The 15,099-nt window shown below is 41.3% G+C and overlaps 1 protein-coding gene across 1 annotated transcript in view; it reads left to right on the forward strand.

Annotated features, from left to right (window-relative positions):
* Positions 1–8,840: 8,840 nt before the first annotated feature.
* The window catches only part of LOC149281412 (mannosyl-oligosaccharide 1,2-alpha-mannosidase IC-like), a 29,058-nt gene continuing 22,799 nt past the window's right edge, over positions 8,841–15,099 (forward strand). The window contains exon 1 of the mRNA XM_089499354.1: positions 8,841–8,945. The gene's annotated coding sequence lies outside the window, so the exon portion shown is untranslated. The remainder of the gene's footprint in view (positions 8,946–15,099) is intronic.

Genomic DNA, 15,099 nt, shown 5'->3' on the forward strand with positions numbered 1-15,099 from the left:
CTTATACACTAACGTACATACAGTCATACATGCATACTCCTTCCCCTCGCACGCCTTCCCTCAATCACCCCTGGTAAGAAATTATTACCTTCTTACCAGTTTATTCTTTAGGGAAAGCACAAGTGACAAGTGTATAGAAAAAGGTATATTGATATTGAATTAGGTCACTGTTACAGGTTATAAGACATATATCATACACCAAACATGAATCAATACAAACCACAAGGAATTAAGCATTAAAATGATGATGCAGCTATTTTAATTTCTCCTTCATCCTTGGGAAGCCTCTTTCTGCTGACAGCATTCTCCTGGACACCACCTTGCGCAGCTTCGTTCTGAGTCTACTGACCCAAAACACTTCTGTTCACGGCCCTCTCCTTTCCCTGACTGACTCTTACAGCCCCTAATTAGTTATCCCAGAATCTTTTGTAGCTCCCAAGAGAGTTCCTGTGGAAGCCTCAATAAAACACACACTGATCTATGTGAAAATACAGCACCTTTTGCTTCAGGCGTCTGACCCTTCCTGTGAGAGGCACTCGGGGCAGACTGCCCCCCTCAAGTTCATCAATGTTCCCAGTGTTCCCAATGTTCCCAGTGCATTTCCCAAAAGGGCAGGGCTTCCAGGCACACCTTCTGCCCCTGATTTGAGGAACAGGGGAAAAGCTGTCCCCATGAACTGCACCAAATGGCCAGTAATGCAGATAGATTCATGGAGAAAGATGCAGAAACACTTCTTTTTCCACAAATCTATCTGGAATGAAACCCCAGGACCCATATAAGGGCCAGGTCTGGGTTGTGTGGCTTTTTATACTGCCCCCTGTGAAGTGCCATCCTAGCACTGGGCCAAGATTTAGCTCTGATACACACTATATGGACAAGTATTGGGACACCTGACCATTACACCAACTTTGATGACATTGACATTTAGATATATTTTCTCCCCCCCTTTGCAGTTTTAACAACTTCCTCTTTTCTGGGATGGCTTTCCACAAGAGTTTGGAGTGTTTCTTTGGGAAATTTGCCCATTCATCTAGTAGAGCATTTTTTTAGGTCATGCACTGATGTTGACCGACAAGGCCTGGCCCGCAATATCCGTTCCAGTTCATCCCAAAGGTGTTCCACGGGGTTAGGGTCAGGGTATGGGTTGGTATGTTGAAGCATTTAGATTCCCCTTCACTGGAAGTAATGGGCCTAGTCCAACCCATGAAAAGCAGCCCCATACCATTATCCCTCCTCCACCAAACTTTACAGTTGGCACAATACAGTCAAAGCAGTCCTGATCTCCTCCAAACCCAGACTCACCCATCAGACTGCAAAACAGAGAAGCGTGATTCATCACTTTACAGAACATGCTCATGGGCGTAGGAACCAGGGGGGGTGGGGGGAGGCAATAATAAAGAAATCCCCCCCAGGGCCGTAGGAATCCCCCAATCGAAACGCCAAGTGCCAAGCTGTCGCTCATGCAAGAGTTTTTGGCAACTGTTCGGCGCCCCTCTGTCTCCTCTGCTCCAGCCGCCACCTGCCTCAGCGCTGCCCTGACTGCAGTGGTGGGAGAACGAAGCATCTGTCTCGGTGCCGGCGCTTCACGCTGAGCGCCGGAATATGACGTCATATGCCTGCGCTCAGCAGTGAAGCTGCGAGCATCGCGGCAGAGTAGCGAGACAGAGGCATAGCCCTCCCACCACATGACTTCAGCGCGGTAAGTGAACTACAAAGGGGGGTTGGGAGAGGGTAGATAGTGTTAGAAGGGTGGAAGAAAGGGTAGATAGTGTGAGAAGGGGGGAGAGGGGGTAGGTGGTGTGGGAAGGGGGGAGAGGGGGTAGGTGGTGTGGGAAGGGGGGAGAGAGGGTAGATAGTGTGAGAAGGGGGGAGAGGGGGTAGGTAGTGTTGGAAGGGGGGAGAGAGAGGATAGATAATGTGAGAAGGGGGGAGGCGGTGTGAGAAGGGGTAGGTAGTGTGAGAAGGGGGAGAAGGGGTAGGTAGTGAGAAAGGGGGGATAGAAAGTAAGAAAGTGGGGTAGTAAGAATATTAAAATAAAGAGTGTGAATTAGAGAGAATGAATACATTAATATGTGGATGAATTGTGTGAATGAGTAAGAGAATTAATTAATTTATGTGTGGATGAATTATGTGAATGAGTGAGAGAATTAATTAACATGTGGATAAATTGCTTGAATGATTTGTGAGAATGCATTAATGGATATGTGTATTATGGATGTGGTTTAGGGAAAGGCAAAGATGACTCAAGCAGGGTGTTTGAGCCTTGGGGACCAAGATGGCACAGACAGTGTGTTATGAGACAAAGATGGCAGAGGGCGGGCTGTTTGGTGAAAAAAATTGTCTCACTCTGGGTTCTGGTCAGGTTCTGTGTGGGGAATGTGGACGCCAGGGCTGGCCTTTGGGGTGTGCGACCTTTAATCTATGCCTGTAATTTATGGGGGCTTTATCTATACCTTTAATGCTGAGTTTTTATGTGCAAAGCTGGTGATTGCATTCTAGGGAGTGTGGCCCAAGGAAATGCCTAGGGTCCAATTTTTCAATATTTAAAAAAATGTTTTTGTTATACATATATATATATATATATATATATATATATATATATTATTGTACGTGTTTGCAAAAAAAGAGATGAGGAGAAAGTGGGGTAGGGGATAGTGAGGAAAGAGGTATCTGATTTTTAGGGGTTCCTACGCCCATGAACAGAGCCGGCCTTAGGTGTTCTGGCGCCCCCCATCCCCAAAAAGGAAAAAAAATCTTGTCACAAAACTCCCCTTTCTCACTATCTATCCCCTCTCCCCTTTTTATCACTATCTACCACCTCTGCCCCTTCTCACTGCCTTCCCCCACTCTGCCCCTTCTCACTATCTACCACCTCTGCCTCTTCTCACTGCCCCCCCCCTCTGCCCCTTCTCACGCCCCCCCTCCCCCCCCTCCCCCTACTTCTCATTATCCTCACTTACCTTCTTGAGTCCTGCAGTGGGAGCGGGAGGCGTCCGTCTTCCCGCTCTGCCGCGGTGCACGCTTCACAGCTGAGAGCCGGAATATGACAGTGTTCAGCATGAACCGCTCGGCGCCCCTGCCCGGTACTTAAGTTAAAACATTGATTTTTTTTTGTTTTAACTTTATTTAACATCCTCCATGTTAAATAAAGTTAAAAAAAACCTTTATTTAACATGGAGGATGTTAAATAAAAAGTTAAAAAAAAACAACAAAAAAACCCCGATGTTTTAATTTAAGTCCCAGGCAGGCGCCCCTGTTGCCATGGCGCCCTGCGCCGCACAGGTCGCACACCCCTAAGGCCGGCCCTGCCCATGAACGTGCTTCCATTGCTTCAGAGTCCAGTGGTGGCATGGTTTATACCACCCGATCCAACGCTTGCCATTGTACTTGGTGATGTGAGGCTTACTTGGTGATGTGAGGCTTACTTGGTGATGTGAGGCTTGTATGCAGCTGCTCTGCCATGAAAACCCATTCCATGAAGCTCCTGCTGAACAACTGTTGAACAACTCAGTGACCTCACTCTGTGACTTTACATGGTCTTCAGCTTCGTGGCTGCCGTTCCTAAACACTTTGACTTTCCAATAATACCACTTACAGTTCACCGTGGGATATCTAGCAGGGATGAAATTTCACAAACTGATTTATTGCAAAGGTGGGATCCTATCACAGAACCACTCTTCAAATCGCTGACATCTTCAGAACAACCAATTTTTTTCACAAATGTTTGTAAACAAAGATTGCATTGCTAGGTGCTTGATTTTATACACCTGTGGCAATGAGTCTGCTTAAAACACCTGAAATCAATAATTAAGAGGTGTGTCCCAATACTTTTGTCCATAGAGTGTGTGTGTCTATCTATCTACTGTTGTTCTGTAAGTCAGATTATTATTGTAAATACGCCTTGTTATATCCTGTCTACCCATTGTACAGCACTGCAGACTATGATGGCGCTATAAAAGAAAAGATCTATGAGTGCACTCATTTTGTGGATATATAATATATATATATAAACGTGTGCATACAAGTGTGTGTATGTTTATATATATATATATATATATATATATATATACATATACAAGCTGATGTGTATGCGTGTATTCATCACAATTGTATAGAAAGACGTTTAAGAAATGAGTATGCCTCAATATTTCTGAACAGTAAGCATTCTAGTATCAGAATGATGTACAGCCTGCCAACAGCTGAGACAGGCAGACGCAAACAGTTAATGGCATGAAAAGGGGCATCAGCACAATAATATTAGGCTTATGAGCCAATAGCAAAAGCTTTTACTTTGACAGGGCCAGCTAAAGCTAACCAATTACAGTCTAGTTTACATCTAACCTGTGAAACTAGCTTATATTAGAGAGGGGGTGAAATCTGCCTCATTAGTCTGAATCCCAGCATACAAAAGCACTTTAAAGCATGTTTGCTCATCTGTAATCTACCGAGATACCGATTTGCCATTTTTTTTCTTAGATTTTTTTTTCTGGCTAACATTGCTTTTTCTACACACACAGCAAAGACGTGTTTTTTTAAATTGAGGAGACAGATAAAGCATCTGTGTGGGGGAGCTGGCAGCTGGCTAGATTTTTTAACCATAACTCTGTGTTTTGTAATCATGAATGTAGGTGATTATGCATCACGGGATTAAATTGTCTATTTGGAATATAAATGAAAGATTTTTTATTTTTTTTATGAAGTCCACAAAATGATTCAATTTTTTTCTTTCTTTAATGAGGCATGAATTCCGTTTTTGCAGAGGCAATAAAATGTAAGGTAGGTGATTTTTTATAATTTAATTGGAGGGAATAAACTGAAATTTTTATTTAATTATTTTTTTTTTCCATTTCTTTTTTACATTCTATTTCAGTGTTTTTGCCCAGGAGTCATAAATCAGATGCGTTCGCTAAGGACTTGTCCATGGTGCTGAAAATAATTATCTGTACATCTCGATATTGCAGTTTAAGGCAAGAATGGAGTCAAAGGATAACAGTTATCAGTGCAGCATTCTAGATCTAGGGAGTGCTTTGATTCCCTCTTTTTAATATTTATTTGTGTTATTCTTACAGAGTCTTAGAACTGTTTAATTGATCGGACTGCCTTTAACATAATGAATGTTTTTTTTTTCTCTCATTCATTTACACACACTCTTTAGTTCTTACTGAAAGGAGCCTTTACTTTTGTGGTATGATGTAATGTTTACAGGAAAGAGTTAACTGTAAACTGTGGAAAGGTATATTATTATTAGATTATTAGATAGTAAATAAATATTAATAATAGTTAAAATACATCTTTGATTGTGGCCTTAATTCACAGATTTCATTTCGAACGTTGCTTGGGAAAAAAAAAATAGAATCATTTTTGCATTTTAGCAAACCGTAAGTATTTACTACATATAGCTATTGATCCAGAAATGGAATATGTGGTAATTGTATGACTCTGGGGAGAAAATGTCCATGCCAAATCCAGTAAATCACAGTTGGTTCCTTCCCTTTCGGTCAATATTCTCTCTGGCTGTGATTGATCTTGATGAATCCGACGTGTTCCTGGACCAATAAACTGCTAGTCTTTGTTTACCTGATCAATTAGAATGTTCCCAGTATTAGGAAATTGACCACACTTCTATGTACAACAATCCTTTGTAAAGATAACAGGTCTGCCATTACAGTCCAATGCTGATGAATTCTCCAGCATTACCTACCTTGAGGTAGAGGATTTTTTTTTCTTGCTAAACCCTGCAGTCAACTAAAACCACTACTGACCAAATATGCTTGAATTTAATTATTTAGTCGCTCAGTATAATTTATTATATTATTTAGGGTGAACAGAAAGACTTCTTTATAAAGACTTCCTTCCAGAAATCACAATTTTAAAAGTAACCCCACATTTTGTCCACAATTGTCTCATTATGTTAGAATTTCTTCACGGATGTGTTGCACATGAATTATATAAATAACTTTTGATGGGCAATCTCATGTTTCACAATGGGTCCTCAGACAGAACCTTACAATTATTGTGGTCTGTTATATCAGATATCATCGGCACAAAGCAGACTGGAAACTGACACACACAGTCCAAATGAGGTTCAATAAAACGAACCATTCATCAGCAATTGGGATGTGTGAATGATCGTAATAATGTAATGAGTTGTTGTTCCATTCCTGTATGAGGTTTAACAAATGTCAATATTGTTGATGGAAGCTCAGGCTCATCTGAATGGCTGCACAACCTAGGATGAGCAGAATGAATTAGATTGCTTTCTATAAAAGCAGGTAGAGTTGCATTGCATCAAGATCTCAGATGTCTGTTTCGCAGAAGTGGTGATAGCTGTGCTACTTTTCTATTTACGTGAGCTTAGCTCCACAAAACAGGAAAAAATTTGAACAGCACAAACTTATTTTCCATGCATTTGATACGACTGACCCCTCATGCTCAATCATTCTGTAATGTGTAACCCAACATCACACCCAACAGTAATAATATGCAGTGCTTGGAATTGGAAAAGCAGAAATGACACACTATATTAAAAATTAACACTGTCGTATTTATAGTCTAAACCATAGACAGAAAGAAGTACATATTTCAAAGGAACAATTTTGGAGCAATTAGTTAAATGTGGAGCAATCATAAGAAATCGTTCTGTTGGTTGCCATGGTGACTGCTCTTATTTTGGCACTATGTCTTTCTATTAATATGACTCCTACAGTCATGAAGCACTAACAGACCAGATTCCAGCGCGACTCCTGTCTTAGCACAGGTGATCATTAAATAAAATGACTTTAGTGAGACGATCAAGAGCTGCTTGTCCTAGTTAGCCTAGTGCTTTTTTTCCACCTAGACACCATTTGATCTTTCTCTCAAAATATTCAAGATGTATCCATAGACTTCTCATAAGCCTTTACACCTCCTCCCCCCAGCCTTTCACATTGATCTGCATTCTGCTCTTCCTCAATTTTCCAGTTAATATAACCCAAGCCAGTGTAAAGACAGGCCAAGAACTACATTTATCTCACGGTTACAAAACAGATGATGTTTTGGGATCAGTGTAGGATGTTTAAGCATGACACATTGATGCAGTTGACAGTAATCCTGCATTACAGTGTGTTTTGCAGTCATGCAGAATTACAACATCTCTGTTTCTCTTTCGTAGTCTGTCTTGTTGTGTGGCATTTTATTACATGGCTCAAGGAACACAATCCTGTGTATGAGTATATTATAAAATCAAACATCAGAATTTGTGCCGTAAAATATTTCAGAAACCATTCCTCCTAGGAGCAAATCATCTTGGCAATAATATGTTTGAGTGGCTCCTTTGCTCTTACAATTAAAACAAGTGACAGAGACGTGTTTAATGGGTTAGTGCATCACATGATGCCAATGGTATGTTTAATGGTGCCTGGTACAGCTAAAATCTACTAATCACAGAGCTAATGGAGCAGTACATAATAATGACTGTAACATATTGAATATGTCAGGCCCTCCCATCACCAAAGTGTACAAATGACAGTTCCAAGGTTCCTGCTATGATCAAAGCGACAATTCATTGTTCAATGGGTCATTGTCTTCTAAGTGCACCATCTAATTTTTAATGAGCTTTGATATCTGGAATAGATATATATTATTATATCCTATTAAAAAATAATCATTTAGTATGATTCATAGAACTAAATGCATAGGCTAAATACAACTTTTTTTATTTTGTTGTTTTCTTTGTTTAATCATGTCTTTAAATATACAAAAATCACATTCCTATTCTATTTTGTAGTTCTAAGAGTTCATCACATTATTTAACATAAAGGAAAGAACTAAATTAATCTGATATTACAAAATAATACTGCTGGAGGATATCAGCTATATTTTATTTAATTTTTAAAAAATCTGATACTTTTTTTTTTATGTTATTGATTATATTAAACAATTGATATAATAACCAATAGAATATTAGGCTACTGGAATATTTAAAATTGTACCAATATAGGCCATTATTCTGCCAGTAATTAATCTATATGGTTTTCTTGATTAATGGGGAAGACTGCCTATAAATACAAACAAAATTTTTTTTAAATAAAAAATACACTTATCTTTATACTAGAAATACAGTTTGCTATACTTCTTAGAAGGCATTAACTATAATTGAAATGGTCTTTTGGTTAACGCTGAGACCTTTTTTTTAAGGCAACATACAAAAAGATTTGGTGCAGTCTTCCAGTGATTTCTTCCTATTACTATCTGTTAATATAAAATTAATATAACATTTCCTTTTTGTGTCTTACAGCTGGACAACCATAAAGGAAGGCTTTATTGAAAACAGAAGCTACATTTCTATGCAATGGAAACGCATTTCTTAATTAATAAACTCATCAGATTTCAATTGAATCACTAAAATCAACCTAAAAATAATGTTTCTAAGGAAAATATCTGGGATATTCCCAGCTGGCTTTGGACTTCGACTTTCTCAAAAATTTATATTTCTTTTGTTTTTATCTGGCTTCATTACGCTTTGCTTTGGGACTTTGTTCCTCTTACCAGATACATCAAAATTTAGGAGGATATTTTTATCTAGTACGCAGAACCAGAATGTAGAAAAATTACATAGTTACGCTGGGAAGAAAATAAACAAGAAAACAGTGGAAGACCAAAAGTCTGTACTAAAGAGTACAAACCATGGAAAATCCAAAGATAAATTTGAAGCAGGGGAGAAACCCCTTGGATTTATAGCCAATCGTGATAAACTGGGTGAAAACCAAGATGTTTTCCTGAACAATGAGCATGTGGTGATTAATGTAAAAAGCAAAGAAAGTGTGATTCCTACAGATCAAAGGAAACCATCTCAATTTCAGTTTGATTATAAAGCTTTTCAAAAAACTCTTAAATATCCACCACTGGGTTACAGGCGTGAACCAGATGGTTCTGAAATACAGGAAAAAAGGAACAAGGTCAAAGAGGTAAATTTTTTACATTTACTACTGTCGTATTTGTATAGTATAGTTCATTAAAAGTTGTCGATTGGCTGGCTTTGATTGACTCTACATAAGACTTTTATGTCTCCAGCTGTTTTTAGATGCACTTCTGTTCAGCTTGCTAGCATTGTAGTCTGACAGTAGTACTGATGTGAAGCCCTGATTTAGAAATATATGGTTGATGTACGGAACATGTTCCAACTTAATTCTACATTGTATTCAGAGTGGGAAGAGACCAGAGTAATGGGAGGAAGAATTGCCAAAAATTGCCAAAGGGATGGGATCAGTCAGAGATATACCCTGTGCAACCTGTTAAGAGAAACACTCAGTTCCCACCAGGAGTTTGGCAGCAAACAATGCACAGAAAGTTTCTGGGCTAGGCCTGAAAGAAAATAATTTGAATGAAAGGAAAGCATGACTGTGGGCAGGAATGGGCATACTTCCCATGATTCCCGTGGGCCATGATTATCTCTTCGGAGGAGTTTTGTGATGGGAGGGTTGGCTGAGGCCAGAAGGAACACTTTCTCTTCTGAAGTTGCTCCCTGGATCATGAGCTCAGGTAGGGTATTTGGCACCCAGGACGGATCCTATATCCCTACTATACTCCCACACTTTAAAATGCAAAAACACTCTCACTCACTCTTACACTTTCTCACTCGTTCTCACTCTCACATTGTAACTCACTGTGCCAGATGGAGGATGCTAGTGGGAGCAGCAAAACACTTATACCATTTTTCGGAGGAATCATTTGAAAGTGAGTTAATTGTAAGCTTTGTTAGCAGTTTTGAAATGTTGTTTAATTATGCTAATATGTCACAGTGTGCAGAAATAAGAGACATCATAGAGTGGCCATTTAGTAACCACATCAAATGTAAACTGAAGTTTTAAATTTATATAGGATCAGTGTCTTTATTTCCTAACCAAAGGATGCAAAGGATTGAGAGTACCACAGTCAAGTTCCTAGGTATGAGGTAATTACCTGCCTTGTTTTAGTTAATTAGAAATCATGATGACCTTTCCATATGGAAATCTGTAAAAATCATTAAGAGATATGCTGTTTTGTAGAACGTGTTAATGTGCAGGCAGTAAAAAATGTAAATTTGGATTTTAGATGTTGTAGATTTCTGGAACTCATGACAACATGACTTCAGCCAGGCAGAAATTGGCAGAGGGCATCACAAAGGCTCTACTCTTAGCAGTATCTATGCTGACATTTGCTGACGGGCCACTTCTGCTAAGCACATAGCCTATATGTGAGCGCTGGCTTCAGTTGGCAGTATAGGATTTTACATAGAATACAACCAAGTAAGGTTTAAGTTCTTAATGACTAGATGAGCCAAATAGCTCTATTGCACTGCCAGATTATGTGTTTCATTATTTAAAATGTAGTAGCTGTACATTTCTACAAAGATAGATTCTCCAATTGGTAAACTGCAGAAATGTTCATCTTATATAGGTAAAATTCCATAAACAAATATTTGTAGATACCAGTTTACTTAAATTCCAATTATAAAACCTCCAACAATACTCCATGTTACTAGTCCTGTTCCATAAACTCTAATGCAAATACAAACAGATAAGATTATTTGTTACCATCCAACAATTATTCTTTTTAGCAAATTATAGTATGCTGAATTTAACAGACTATATATATAATGATTATCCTTTTTTAGTGTTGAACATAAGTATGTACTTAGATACATTCATGCACGTTTAAATCATCATATGGTTCAGTATAAGCAGTGAGAAGCAGACATCATACATCAAGCATACCAGGGGCATACCTACAGTAGAGTATTAGGGACCCAGGACGGATCCTATATCCCTACTTTAAAATGCAAAAACACTCTCACTCACTCTTACACTTTCTCACTCGCTCTTACACTTTCTCACTCTCACATTGTAACTCACTCTCTCACCCACTCTCCCACGCTCTCTCTCTCTCTCCCACCCTCTCTCTCTCTCAATGTCTTATTTTCCACAACTCTGCTTCTCTTATTTCTGCAAAAGGGCTAAACTTCCGGCCACACCCTCTCCTCCGATTGGTGGAATGGATGATAGGTTGTCTTCGTGGCTCCTCCCTTTAGCAGAAGTACTCCAAGAGGCCAGAATAATAAAGGCAAATTGGCAGAATAAGAGAAGCGTTTCTGTACCTTTCTTTCCTTGTAAATCTGTTTGCATTACTCTGGCCTCTAAACTCAAACCTTAGAAAGACCTTTTTCTCTTCTCAGATATAGCATAACCATATCCTTATCCCTCAATATGTATGCCTCTACGAATCCTGCTGGGAGGCTGTTCAACTTATCTACCACCCTCTGAATAAAGTAAATATTCCTTACGTTACATCTAAGCCTCTAGTTTTAGATTATAGCCTCTTGTTCTAACAATGTTTCTTCTCCTTTGGAAAAATCCTTTATTTATCAATGTATTTAGCTGTAAGGGTATCTGACTTATTTGGCTGATCAACAGTAATTTCATGTGTAGGTTAAATTGTCATTTCAGTGCCAATTTGATGGTGCAAAAAGCAGCTGAATAGGCATTAATGATTATCCAAATTGCAAATGGCTGATCTGGCAGGCAGAATTTAATATATACTTTTATAGTTATAGCATATGCCCAGGGGCGTAACTAGAAGCCTCAGGGCCCCGGTGCGAGAATCTGTTAAGAGCCCCCCCACCCCCAACCCATCTACCCCCTTCTCAGGCTATCTACCCTCTCCCTACCCCCCCTTCTCACTATCTACCCTCTCCCTACCCCCCCCTTCTCATTATCTACCCTCTCCCTACACCCCTTTGTAGGTCACTTACCGGCCTCTGTCTCGCAGCTCTGCCGCGGTGTGCACGGCTTCACTGCTGAGCGCCAGCATATGACGTCATATGCCGGCGCTCAGCGTGAAGCGCCGGCACCCGAGACAGACGCCTCACACTCCCACCACTGAAGTCAGGGGAGGGCTGGCAGCCTAAGGCCTGGGGGGCAAGTCTAGTCAAGTGGCCCGTTGCGCCACCGAATCAGCACACCATCCATGCCCATCTTTTCCTGATTTTCTAACGCATATTGATGTAATGTGATGGGACTGGGAGTAAAAAAAAAATATGTTTAATACATTAAAAACAGCTAATCTTTGTAAAAAAATTAAAATTTAAATATGGAAAAATTGGACCCTAGGCATTTCCTTGGGCCCCTGCCTGTAATCATCCCTAGAGTCCCTTTGTCCCTCATTCACTAAGCCACACCTCTGTTTTACTTACTCCCTGTAGTTCAGGTATAGATCAAATAAACAACACATGTAAACAGCACATGCATGTATAGATCAACTGAATAAGAAATACAAACCCTGTATTTGCAGGTATACATAAATAATGTATGGAAACATAGCACAGCAGATACAGATCAACAGAATAACACACAAATCCAGCATTGCAGGTACAGATCAACTGGAAATCACATAACAACTAAGCATTAAAGGTATAGATAAAACCCCCTAAATTACAGGCATAGATCACAGGATGCACACCCCCAAAGCCAGCCCTGGTGTCCACAATGCCTACATAGAACCCGACCAGCACCGAGATAATATTAACAAATTACAGTCCAGAGTGAGACAACTTTGTCCCCAAACAGCCCAGCGTGAGCCAATTTTGTCCCCAAACAGCCCACCCTGACACCAGGACAGGCTCTGCCACACCGACACCCAGACACACACACCAGGACAGGCTCTGCCACACAAACAGTCAAACACACACACCAGAACAGGCCCTGTCACACAGACAGCCAAACACACAGACACCAGGACAGGCTCTGCCACATCAACACCCAAACACACACCAGGACAGACTCTGCCACACCAACACCCAAACACATATATATATATATATATATATATATATATATATATATATATATATATATATATATATATATATATATATACACACACACACACCAGGACAGGATCTGCCACACAGACAGCCAAACACACAGACACCAGGACAGGCTCTGCCACACTGACATCCAAACACACACACAAACCAGGACAGGCTCTGCCACAGCTACACCCAAACACACACACACACCAGGACAGGCTCTGCGACACTGACACCCACATCCAAAATGCTTTCCACACTGGATTGCTGTTTGGGGCAGCGCTGAGGCAAGCGGCAGCGAGCAGAGGAGACAGAAGGGCCCTGGAGTTCTGTCAGTCAGGAGGCCCAAGGGGTGCCGAGTGGTCGTTTTCAGCAACCGCTCGGCACCCCTTGGGCCCCCCTGACTGGCAGAACTCCAGGGCCCGGTCGCAGTCGCGACCCCTGCGACCCCAGTAGTTCCGCCACTGCATATGCCATGATCAGCAAGAGTTTGATGACCTGAAAAATATTTTTAGGATGTCATCAAAATGCAGTCATAGACAGGACTTTTATGTTGCTTTCCAGGTCAATATGTCTTAAAACATTAGGGAAGAAAATCCTTTACTGTTTGTAGTTAAATGCAATCACTCATTTGGCATGTGTTTTACATAGTATGTGTGCACATGCAACAAATATTAGCTACTTCCTAAATACTGTTGTGTATTGATGGATAATCCATAAGGCAATAGACCTTTTACTGCATCCATCCAGGGCATCTGCCAAGTAGGGGGCACTGCCAAGGGCCATAGCAAACCTTCCAAAGCTGTGGATGGAACCCTCATCTGTGACAATAAACCCTAGCCATCGTCGCTGTCTTCCCTCTCGGAAGGTTCCGGGGAAGCTCTGCTACTGCCCGCTGCTATGTGGACGTTGTATCCCACCAAAAAACAGGAGATTCAGGGGATAACAAGAGAAACTATTTATTAAAGGAATATTCAACCTTTTATCCAGTACAGATCAAATGAGGACAATAAAACAAGTAGATAACAATTCAAATGGGGAATTGAGACACGACAACCAGTAAAGAATGAAGGTTGACACAGAGGGCAAAGACAGTCAATAAGGAAGAGTCACTTCTTTAGAGCGGCCCTATGTTATGCTATGGGGAATGGCGATGTCAGGTACCAATTTTTCGCTGCCTGAACCATGGCTTTTTCATACCTGTGCCATTTACATCTGCTACCACTAGTGGCCACCCTCCGCCCTCTGGAGCACTCAGAACTCAGGTGTGCCTTGTTACCTGGGTTAAGCCCTAGTCAATACATCCAGCTGGGCCTTGTTACCTGGATTACCCTGCCTTTATGAACCTGCCCTGCCCTTGAGTCAGGGCCTTTGTATTGAAGTCTATGGACCTTCCTGCTGTGGCTCTGCACCTGTACTGTTCCTGGTTCCCTGCTATTGTGTCCTTCCAAGTGGACTCCCTGCTATTGTGTCCTTCCAAGTGGACTCCCTGCTATTGTGTCCTTCCAAGTGGACTCCCTGCTATTGTGTCCTTCCAAGTGGACTCCCTGCTATTGTGTCCTTCCAAGTGGACTCCCTGCTATTGTGTCCTTCCAAGTGGACTCCCTGCTATTGTGTCCTTCCAAGTGGACTCCCTGCTATTGTGTCCTTCCAAGTGGACTCCCTGCTATTGTGTCCTTCCAAGTGGACTCCCTGCTATTGTGTCCTTCCAAGTGGACTCCCTGCTATTGTGTCCTTCCAAGTGGACTCCCTGCTATTGTGTCCTTCCAAGTGGACTCCCTGCTTTGTGTCCTTCCAAGTGGACTCCCTGCTTTGTGTCCTTCCAAGCGGGCTGTGTGCCTTTCGTACCCTTCCAAGCGGGCTGTGTGCCTTTCGTACCCTTCCAAGCGGGCTGTGTGCCTTTTGTACCCTTCCAAGCGGGCTCTCTGTCTGTCGTGCCCTTCCAAGCGGGCTCTCTGTCTGTCGTGCCCTTCCAAGCGGGCTCTCTGTCTGTCGTGCCCTTCCAAGCGGGCTCTCTGTCTGTCGTGCCCTTCCAAGCGGGCTCTCTGTCTGTTGCGCCCTTCCAAGCGGGCTCTCTGTCTGTTGCGCCCTTCCAAGCGGGCTCCCTGCCAAAAGACTTATTACCTGTATTTTATTTTGCCATACGTCCGGTTACTTGCTTAGACTATATTACCCTTATTTGCTGGCCCTGTTATATACATGAAATACACTGCATTACCTGGATTTCTGTTTGTGGTGTCTTTGTTTGCATAATCATGCACCGTGGGTTACATACT

Source organism: Sceloporus occidentalis, unplaced genomic scaffold (assembly GCF_023333645.1).
Source record: "Sceloporus occidentalis isolate IW3139 unplaced genomic scaffold, rSceOcc1.0.p SCAF_133, whole genome shotgun sequence".
In the NCBI taxonomy this organism is placed as follows: Eukaryota; Metazoa; Chordata; class Lepidosauria; order Squamata; family Phrynosomatidae; genus Sceloporus; species Sceloporus occidentalis.